The sequence below is a fragment of the Meriones unguiculatus genome, chromosome 8 (genome assembly GCF_030254825.1).
Source record: "Meriones unguiculatus strain TT.TT164.6M chromosome 8, Bangor_MerUng_6.1, whole genome shotgun sequence".
Taxonomy (NCBI): Eukaryota; Metazoa; Chordata; class Mammalia; order Rodentia; family Muridae; genus Meriones; species Meriones unguiculatus.
The window spans coordinates 121446693-121457810 of record NC_083356.1 but is presented as its reverse complement, the minus strand read 5'-3'; the positions used below and the strand labels follow the sequence as shown (position 1 = coordinate 121457810).

General features: G+C 46.5%; 1 long non-coding RNA gene across 1 annotated transcript; it reads right to left on the bottom strand.

The window, feature by feature from the left end:
- Positions 1-6508: 6508 nt before the first annotated feature.
- Positions 6509-8182, bottom strand: LOC132656071 (uncharacterized). Its single transcript, XR_009594018.1, has 3 exons — positions 7989-8182; positions 7721-7799; positions 6509-6705 (listed from the first exon to the last, which is right to left on the bottom strand). It is a non-coding gene; the product is annotated as an uncharacterized LOC132656071 (long non-coding RNA).
- Positions 8183-11118: the final 2936 nt, after the last annotated feature.

Sequence of the window (11118 nt, the reverse complement as noted above, 5' to 3'; positions counted from 1 at the left end):
AGTGCTTTCTTAAAACGGGAACTCTTACTTGTGCCTGGTAGTTCATGCACATATTCCCAGCTGCAAAATTTGAGGCCAGTTTGGACTACAGGACAAGTTCTTGTCTCAACAACAAACAAACAAATAAATAAAAATTACACAGCGTTGGGATTGCAGATGGTGCCACCATACCTAGCAAAGAGCAACATTTGTTTCTAATTTTGTGTTTTCTTCACCTTTACCTCTCTGGTGGCAAACTGGATAACGTTCACACTACTGCCTGCGTGCCTTAAGACCCCCGTGAGTCCCCTCAGAGCAGTCTCTGAGTTCCTCTCTCGTTGCTTTCACGGTCTTCAAACTTGAAAAGTGCTACTGTCCACTCAAGAAGCAGAGCCGGCCCCAAAAGATCTGCAGCGCCCCTCCTCCTGAGCCAACACCCACCGCCCATTTGGTATTCCTAAGTGAGGAAGGTTTAGGCTTCTCACATAAACTTAGGCAGAGGCAGCAGCAGCAGCAGCAGCAGCAGCAGCAGCAGCAAAGGAGAACAGAGTTTTAAATCCTCTTCCTCCTCCCACTGATAATTAAAACGCTTGACTCCACTGTCCCTTTAGAGTTCCATCTTGTTACTGACCCACATAACAGTCATTCTGCCTGGGTACGAGAAGGACCTTCCACGGCCAGGCCAACCACTCCCCTCCGTGTCTTGTCAACCAACAGTACCACAGATCTCCGGATTTTTTGTTACACGCCGCAGGGGAAATGCACTTGTCTGAAGATTGCCAGTACACAGTGCTTAAGGGAAGGGCTTCGGGAAGCCCCGAAGCAGGTTATCCCTGATTCAGCGGTCCCCATTCTAATTTTACCACGGAATCTTTTTCTCAAACCAAGATGCATTTTGAGACATTTTTCTCTAAACAGATGGACAAACTATTATTATTTTCATATAAGCGGAAAGCCCAAAGACTCAGATTTTAGCAAGCTCTAGGTCACAAGAGAACCTCATCTGTAAGTGAGTTTTAAAGTACACGGCTACTGGCTGGGAGCTGACGTGGGTCATTTTGCCACTTTAAATTCCTCCATCTTAGGTTACATGCGTGGATGTCGGAGTGTGTGCACACGAGTGCAGGTACCCACTGAGGCCAGAGGCAGTCAGGTTCCCCGGAACCAGAGTTATAAGCAGTCATGAGCTGCCTGTTGTGGGTGCCAGGAACTGAGTGGTTCAACCTACAGGAGCTGAATCCACTTTTGTTTTTGTTTTCCAGGACAGGGTTTCTCTGTGTAGCCCTGGCTGTCCTGGAACTTACTCAGTAGACCAGCGTAGCCTGGAACTCACAGATCTGCCTGCCTCTGCCTCCTGAGTTCTGGAACTAAAGGCACACACTACCACTGCCCAGAAAACTGTCCCCACTTTTAACTGCTGAATGCCCACACTTGAACTCTCCAGTCCCCAAATCTAGCATCTTGTCCACTGTTCGTCTGGCTTCTTTAGAGAGAGAGTGTCATGTTCTCGGCTGGTCTACAACTTGCTAGGTAGTTGCGAATGGCCTCGAACTCCTGATCCACCTGCCTCCGCCCTTCAAGTATTGGGATGACAGGTCTGTGTTTCTGTTCTGTTATAGAGAGATTTCGGATCAGCAGCTCAAAGGATCGATAAACATTAACACACGTATCTCATGGTTTTCAGGTGTGGAATCTATTGAATGATAAAAATCTTACTGATTTCCCTTAGTCGGTAATAAATTTCTCTAAACGGTTGTTAGAAATCATGTTGAAATTAGCTCTGACGGTCCTTCCGCTCAGGTATAAGCTGTGTTGTATCACTAGCCGCACATTTGGCTACAGCAAAGCAACCTGAGAGCAGCCGCCTTATGTTGACATAAATTACACACCCGAGGCCCACAGCCACACTTAGAAATATCAGCACCATGGGAGAATGAAAGGCCCACTTTAGGAGTGGAACAGCTCCCACTAGGACCTCATAAACCTCAAAACTATGCCTCGGATCACATAAAGTAAATCAAATAAATATATCTCTTCGCTCCGCTCACCCCTCTCTCTCACTCTTCCCCACCCTTTTCTTTCTGGACTGGAGATGAGCAAGGCCTTGTACGCGTTCAGAAAGTATTTATCGCCGAGTGTACATTTCCAACCTTGGGAGTTTTTGTTTCGTTTCGTTTGTTTGTTTGTCTGGGGGGTGTTTTTTGAGAAAGGATTTCATGCTTTGTTTTGTTTTGTTTTTGGAGACAGGGTCTTATGCAGCTGGCCCGAGTTGATCTGAACTCACCGTCTAGCTGAGACTGGTGCTGGGGTCGCAGCCCCTACGATGGCACTCCTGGTCTTGTTTATTGCTTTAATAAAGTGAGTGCTATGGTCTTCACTCGGCTCTGCCCCCAGCCCAACCCCCCACCCCCGCTTCTGTTTAAAGCAAAAGTCTTCTATATCAGTGCGTAGAAGGCATAGTCTGGGCTTGCCACTGGAAAATTGTATTTATGAGTGAGGCTGGGGAGCTTGAGCATCATGACAGGCCGAGGCTGTGGCTGTGGAACCCACAGGCCTCTGCGAGGCTCCGATAGATCAGGGCCCCTAGTCGGTGAGACCCAAGTAAGAGTTGTCAGCTGTCCAAGAAGACATTTCCATAACTTACAGGGGACTTGGAGAGATAGCAAGTTTGTTAAGTTAGATTTCTCCCGTGGACTTACAGAAGCATAAACTTTTTTTTTTTTTTGAGACAGTTTCTCTGGGTAGCCCTGGCTAACCCAGAACTCACTCTGTAGACCAGGCTGGCCTCAAACTCACAGAGACCTGCCTGCCTCTGCCTCCCGAGTGCTGGAATGAAAGGCGAGTACCACTACTACCACAGCAGCTGCAACTCTGGGATTTCTTGTTGGTCTGTGTGGAGGTTGGGATCTCTCCAACCTCAGGGAGCTGTTTCTGGAGCAGCGCTCCCCCAAGCTCGTTCACCTAGAGGTGAAGAATCAGTCCTCAGACTCTGCTAAGCGCTGCCTCATCTCTAAGTAGTGAGTAAGGTGGTGCTAAGGTACAGTGGGCTGCTGGAAAACTGGGGTTTGCGGATGGACGCATTCGTTCAGGACCCTCTGCACTGGAAGGTCCGTTTAAAGGATCATGACGCCTTTGAGACCTCATCCTTAATTAGACACAGCACCAGAGTGACTGGGCTTTACTCCAAAGATGGATTCTCTCTAAAGTGTCAGGGCCTTGAACGCCAAGCTGGGGCTGGGGCCAGTCAAGTGGACCCACCTCTAGACCCACACCTGGGCAGAGGTGCAGCTAGAGAAACAGAAGCTGGTGACAGGTTCCCCACTGGGCGCAGAGTCACAGAACTGGGGCCAGGACCCTGTGCTTCTCGAGGCCCTCGGGACAGCGCTGAATGCTTACAGCTGTGACGACCCAGATATGACAATGACTTTACTATGACGACATGAACTTTGTCTTTGGAGACAGGTCTGAACACACCCACGGGGCACACAGGATAGACAGCCAAGACAGACTTGGAGAAGAACACAGTCAAGTCCTTCTTGGACAGCTGGAGACTGATGTGTAGGCGGTCAACATGTGGCCAGGCGGGAAATTACCTGTGAGGGCTTGGACTGCTGCTCTCTGAGAATGGAAGGCTCTGCCTGCAGTCAAAACCTCATTTTTGATGGCAAACACACTGCTTCTCCATAGTTGGCCTTTGCCTGTTTTTGCCACTTCTGCAAGGACGAGGTGGGCTTGGCCTTGCTTGGCTTTGGAGATAACCTTCTATTTGTCAATCACTCCTGCTGTATTATGGGCTCAGGGACAGAGAGGTGGGTATGTGCTGGCCTCTGCCTCAGCACAGGACATTAAAGAGAGGCTCTAGCTCCCTGGCAGATGAGGTGCCCTGGCCGAACAGACTAGACACGCACATGGTGGCAAGAGCTTGGTCATTTGCCACCAGGATGCCTGACCACAGTGTTGAAAGGAGCATGGCTGGCATCTCCAGGCACCGCCACTGACTGCCTCAGTGGCGGAGCTGTGGGGTTTAGGTGCGACTTCTGTGGCAGCTGAAAGAGGGGCAAAGATCTCACCTCACTTCTCTGAGTGTGTGTGTGTGTGTGTGTGTGTAGTTCTATCAATACATTATTGACTTCCTTTGTGCTCAGTTAGGTTGTCCAAAACAAGAGAATGTGCTTCAAGGTTCACCTTTTTTTTTTTTCTTCTTAGTGAAATATTAGTTTTAAGAAAGTTAAACGACCTGTTAATCTGCTAACCAAGTCAAGAAATGTTCACTTAAAAACAAATCTCTATTCATATTGACATGCAAATGTGGAGGCAAGCTTAGGAGAAAAGCTTAAGGCTCCCACATATGGTTGAACTGGTCATAGGCTATAGAACTCGCACAACTGTGCCTGGCAGCTCCGTGCTACACTCTTCACGGGGGCTCTTCCTTCCACCTTCCGTACATACAAAAATAAGCTGGCAGAGGACCTGAGAGGCATAGACAAAGCTGACGGGGTGGGACATCTAGTACCACACTCCACCAGGTAAGAAAGCAGGCTCCATAGCGAGAAAGAGGTCAGCGAAATTTAAGTTCAATAGAGCTGAGCAGTGAAAGGCACCGCAATCATTTTCCACCAAGACAAAAACAAATCTGCTCTTAGATTAGGAAGGAAGGAGGAGGGAAAGATGGAATCACAGCATTCTTGGCTATCGTGACACGCGTCATGCACCGGCCCGGTCCCCGCTCTCATCCTAACACAGCCCTTTCTTGAATCCGTTCAAGGTGCAGGGTCAGAGGCTGATGAGCTGGAGTCAGCCTGGAGTCTTGCCCGAGATGCACTTTCATATAGCTGCCGCCAGGAGAGCTGGGACCAGCAATGGTCTCCGGAAGACATGAAGACGAACATCAAGGGCACGAAACACTCTTCCCAACCCCATCATGCCCGACTCCAGGCGAGCACGTTTCCGTACAGGGAATAATGCAGCGAGAGCAAGCTCTCAGCCTGAACAGTTCCCACTTTCCAATGGCCAAGAATGAAATGCATCTTTGTCTTTTGCTCCCAAAATGGCGTGCACTGTTCCCAAATAATCAACACTGTTCGTTTTGTGAGATAGTGTTGTCTTAGATTTTGTCTGTTTGCTCATGTGAATAAGCACCCCGGGTGATTCTCAGTAGGACCCCAGTGAACTAAGAGGCATTGGAGCTGCCTTATTAGAACAGTGCTCTGGTCGACATTTTTCATTTTAAATATAACACGGGAAAGTGTCTTCCACTCAAGACACAGAACACACATGGTTTTGTTTTGTTTTGTTTTGTTTTTAATTGCTCTCAAAAAATTTTGTTGTGGCTACTTGGGTTGTTAGCCAAGACACTTGGTCTCCTCCCGTATTTTCCCATGTCACAGACCTCCCACCCCCATTCAGTGTGGAGAATAGAGGTTCCAGTGAAGACAGCAGGAGACTGGAGCTCCTCTCTGTGGCATGAACAAGGACATCCCTTTAATCAGCTCTGAAGGCGAAGAGGCTTTCAGTTAGCATAGCTTTCAAAAGCACAGTGTCTAACGGGAATCTGGAGGCCACTGTCAGCCTTCTGACACAGAGACCTCACAACTCACTGGAGAAGACTTTACCACAGGGCTGGGGGGCGGGGAAGCGGGTTGCATTATCAAACTTGAAGTAAGAAAATGAGCAAATTAAGCTGCTTTTCCTCGCCACTCAGGACTCTAAAAGGGAAAATCACTTGAGCTCAGGAAATTGGGACCATCCTCAGCAACATAATATGCTGTCTCATTAGAAAACAAGTCAGGGCTGGAGAGAAGGTTCGGAGATTAAGAGCATAGGCTGCTCTTCCCAGGATCCAGGTTCAATTCCCAGCACCCACATGGTGGCTCACAACCATCTGTACTTCTAGTTCCAACTGATCCAACTCCCTCTCCTGGCCTCTGAGGGCACTGCATGAAGATAGCGCACATACATGCAGGCAAACACTCAGACACAAAATAAAAAAAAAATTTTTTTTAAACTAAAATCTAAAAAAAAAAAAAAAAAAATTAAACCAGCAAATCATGTTTAATGTGGGTATGAACGTGGCCCTGAGAGTTTACTTGGCAATGCTATTTCATGTTGTCCTTGATTAAAACTTATGTTCAGGGTTGTGGATATGCCTCATTGATAGAGTAGCGTGCTTGAGGACTCAGGTTCAAGCCCCAGTACCACAGAACAGAACAACTCACTTTATTTTCAGGATTTTTTAAATTAGCGAACATCCTGCTAGACGTTTACACCACATCAGGTGTAACGCTTATACCAGGTCAGAATACGGGCCTTTAGTTAGGCTAGAAAGGCTAAATGTCTCTTTCCTCCCGAAAGCAAGTGCCCTGAGGTGTGGAGGAAGAAGCAGATCAGAGTAGCAGACATCAGCACCTGAACTTCCGTGCAGCGGTAGCAAGGCTCTTTTGTTATAAGGGATTTCATTCCATGGTTGAGTGGCAGTGAAAGAATAAGGCACATGTATAATAAATGTTTATGCTTTAGTAATGAGGCCATTTAAAAAATCTTTATTTAACTGGTAATCTCTGAAGAGGAGAATATTTCTTGTCTTAAAATGAGAGACGAGTGAGGGCTGGAGAGATGGCTAAGGGGTTAAGAGCACTGGCTGTTCTCCCAGAGGTCCTGAGTTCAATTCCCAGCAACCACATGGTGGCTCATAAGCATCTGTAGTGAGATCTGGTGTCTTCTTCTGGCCTGCAGACAAACATAATTGGGAGAGTGTGTGTCCTGTACACATGAAGCTCTAGGCTCAAGGCCTGGCACTGCATGAAACCAGGCACGGTGGTATCTGGAATGCTTGAGATTCTATATAAAAATGAATAAATAAATAAATAAATAAATAAATAAATAAAGCATTTAAAACGAGTGGGTAGAGGTAAAATTCAGTGGAGGAGCATGTATGAAGCCTGGGGTTCAATCCTTAGCATTAAAAAAAAACAGGGGATGGGGTGAGGGGAGCAATTATGGGAAAAGAAACAGAAAATGTTTCTTTAATGTTCAAAGAGAAGCACAAACGAACAGACAAAAGAACATTCCGGATGTTTAGTGAGGTGTTTTCAGAGATCTGTGAATCTGTGGAGTCTACCAGAGTCTCTTGGGAATTAGCTAGAACACTCAGAAACGAGAGGCGGCAGACAGTGTTTCTCTTGGACACCCAATGTGGCCGTGTCTCTATCTTCAGTGTCTAGCCTGAAGCCTGGCCCAGAGCAAATGTCCCACAGTGAGCATGTGGACAACTGTCTCATATGGTAGAAGTGGCTTTTCTGCACGGTAGACATTATGGAATAAAAGGTCTGGCATTTTTTTCCTTATATAATTCGAGTTAAATCCAAGCATTGACCTATTATTGTTCTAGAGTAAGCAGGGAAAAACAATCCAGAGGGGAAAAACAGGAGAGGGCAAGGTGGAAGTTCATAGCAGGGGCATTTGATGTAGACGGTTAATGTGTGGTGTAAGTGTCTAAGCCCAATTACTGTGTTAAAAGCATGCCTCTCCATTAATTGGCTCACCAGCCCTTCTGATTACAGGTGTCATTTAAGAACTACCGATGGATCTGGGCTGGGGGAGGTGGCTCAGTGGGTAAGCCTGGGGACCAGTGTCAAATCTCCAGAACCCATGAGTCATAGTTAGGATTTTATTGCTGTGAAGAGACACCATGACCAAGGCAACTCTTACAAAAGAAAGCATTTACTTGGGGCTCAGAACTTACAGGTTCAGAGGTTTCGTCCGTTATCATCATGGCAGGAAGCAGACGGTGCTGGAGAAGTAGAAGAGTTCTACATCTTGATCTGCAGGCAGCGAAAGGGACCATGAACCACCAAACCTGGCCTGAGCTTCTGAGACCTCAAAGCCCGCCCCCTAGTGACACACCTCCCCGCAAAAGGCCACACCTCCTAATGGTGCCATTCTCCATGGGCCCATGGGGGCCATTTTCATTCACACCGCCACCCCATGTGAACCAGCCTGGCAGCGCTCACCTGTGCTCCCAGTGCTTGGGCAAGATGCGAGGCAGAGACAGAAGCCCTAGAGCTTTCCTGCTGGCTAGTGGCCGCCGAAAGGTAGACCCGACTCCAGCAAGGCGGAAGGAAAGGTTCAGTACCTGAGATTAACTCTACACATACATCACCGTGCCTTCACAGCTATAATCCCACCAACACATGCACGCTTGCACGTGCACACACGCATATGAAACACCTGGGGATCAACAGTCCTAACACCTCCACTGGAAAGCATAATGAAAAATATTTTCATTTCCATAGATGAGTGTAATAATTTTCAATGCAAAAAAAAAAAAAATGAGCACAAACATAAGTGCAGTAAGAAAATCCTGGAGGGGATGGAGAGGGCGTGGGTGGATGGCTGAAGGGCTCATGTAGCTGTGTAGTTAGCAGGTTGTGAGGGCCGTGTGGCTACAGAAGGGTCCCTGCTGGGGTTGGCAGTGGTGACATGGGGAAGTTGAACCAGTATCCAAGGATGTATTAGAACACTGGGCTTGAGGGGGTCGGAGACGGCTCAGCAGTTAAGGGCACTGACTGCTCTTCCAAAGGACTGGGGTTCAAATCCCAGCACGCACATGGCAGCTCACAACCATCTGTAACCCCAAGATCTGACATTTTCACATACACATACATGCAGGTAAAATGCCAATGCACATTAAAAAATAAAAAGGCAAATAAATGATTAACTGAAGGATGGAAATGAAGACTGACCTCAAACGCTGACCTCAAACGATCTTCAAACCCTGTGTGATGAGAAAAATATGACTCCAATAAGTTTTTCCTCCAACTCAGAACACTGTGGCCAGGTAAGGCATGCATGTCTATAATCCTAGCACTTAGAAGGCGGAGGCAAAAAGATTCCCATAAAAGACCAGTTGAAAAACAGCAAGTTCTAGAATAGCCAAGGGCTACACAGCAACACCCTATCTAAAGAAACTAAAACTAAAAAAGCACAAACATCCTAGCATGCAAATGTTTTCTTGTTTCTGTTCTTTCCTAATGACAACTTAAAGCCATTCCTACCTATTTACTATTGGCCTATTTTATTTTATTTGGGACAAGTCTCACTGTGTAGCCTTGGCTGGCTTGGAACTCACTTTGTATACTGGGCTGGTCTTGAGCTCACAGAGATCTTGCCTTTTGCTGAAGAGAGAGGTTTCAATCATACTTAAGAGCTACATGGATCATGGAAATTCTGAAGCCCGCTTTTTTTTTTAGAACACATTCTACAAGGCAGAAGAAAACTGGTAATTGGTGTGTTCATGTCTCCATCTTACAAACACTGGTGAACAAGTAGTTTTTTTGAGCTTTGTTGGTATTTTAAAGAGAACTGGTCTCAGTGGGGCAGTTACGTTAACCCACAGTGACTAGTAGCTGCCGAGCGATGGCCCACCTTGGACGTGGCTTACGGTAATAGTCAATGACCAACAGGCTCCCCTCTCTGAGAACATGCGAGCTGCTAGGGTAACGCGACTCACTGGGCAAGGCCAGGGGACCGCAGGTTGGTTTGCTTCTAAATCGGAAGCAATACTGTTTAAGACTAAAGCCCTAACTAAAAAATCAAAAATCAAAAAGAGCTAGGCCTGGTGCACTGGGGAGGCAGAGGCAGGAGGATCTCTGTGAGTTTGAGGCCAGACATGAGTTTGCTGGTCAGCTAATCTAACAGAATCCAATGAGTCCCAAGTTTAATGAGACGCGTTGTTTCAAAAAAATAAAGTGGAAAGGAGCTAAGGAGAAACCTGGTATGGACCGCTGACCTCTCCCTGAACACACAAAACCAAACATATGCCGCAAGAAAGCACACACAAGGAATTTGGAGATTTTCATTTTTCCTTCCATCAGAGATACTGAGTTGTACACATTCCCAGTACTGCCTCCCCCGACTTTAAAGCATGTTTCACTCCAGCCTACATGTATTTTAGTTCAGTTTCATTACGTTTTTGTCACCCCCTTGCTGAGTTTCACTGCTTAAAAAGGGGTGCTGATTTTTGGTCTGTGTGATGATGGTGTCTGCAGCTTTGGCAGGTGATTTGGAAACTATGCTTCACTCTCCGCGCTGTTAGGATGGCTTGCACGGATCACGTTTTACGGTCTCAGTCCAGTGACCTGGGAGTCCGTGAAAGAAGGCTTGACTTAGGGATTTAAATTTAGGCAAGTTTCATGAAAATGACAAATATCATAATTATTTGTGAAGTTTATGTGAGATCTCTTAAAGTCATCATCAATATATGTGACTCAGTCAGTTTTTAATGTGTGTTCTTTTTACTTTCGAATTTTCATTTATTTGTTTGTTCATTTATTTAAAGACAGAATCTCACTATACAGTGGTCCTGATCGGCCTGGAACCCTCTATGGAGGTCAGGCTGGCCTCAGACTCACAGAGATCAACCCCCCCAAGTGCCGGGGATCAAAGGGGTACACCACCTCAGCCAACCTGTGTTTTTCTGTAATGTTTACATTAGTAATATTATTTTTAAATTTTATGTTATTTTATTAATTACAGTTTATTCATATTATTTTATTTGTTTGGGTGTTTTGTACGTCTGTGCACCACATGTGTGACTGGTGCCCACCGAGGCCATAAGAAGATGTCAGAGTCCCAAGAACTGGAGTTACAGATGGCTGTGCACCATCCAGTGGGTGCTGGGAACGGAACCTGGGTTCTCTGGAAGAGCAGCCAGTACTCTTAATTGCATCTCCCCAGACCCTGGCTTGTATTCTTTTTAATTTATATAAATAATGTTTTAAATGTTTAATAAGTCCTTGAAGGAAACTTTATTTTGTGGTGCAAGGCGTCACGACTGTCGGGCACCCTCCTCCACCCCCAGCCTTGAAGCCCCGTTTAAATTTTAGTGTCACTCTGTCTGTATGTCCACCTATCCATTGATCCACCTATCATCTGTCTGTCTGTCTCCCTGTGTATGTAGACTTGTTCACGTGGACATGTGCATGCCGCAGCGTGCATGCGGAAGTCAGAGGATGACTGACAGGAGTCGACTCCCTTCTTCCACCCTGTGGGTTCTGGAAATCAGACTCAGGTCGTCAGGCGTGGCAGCTGCAGGCTTTACTTACTGAGCCATCTCACCAGCCCCTTAAGCCGCATTCTATT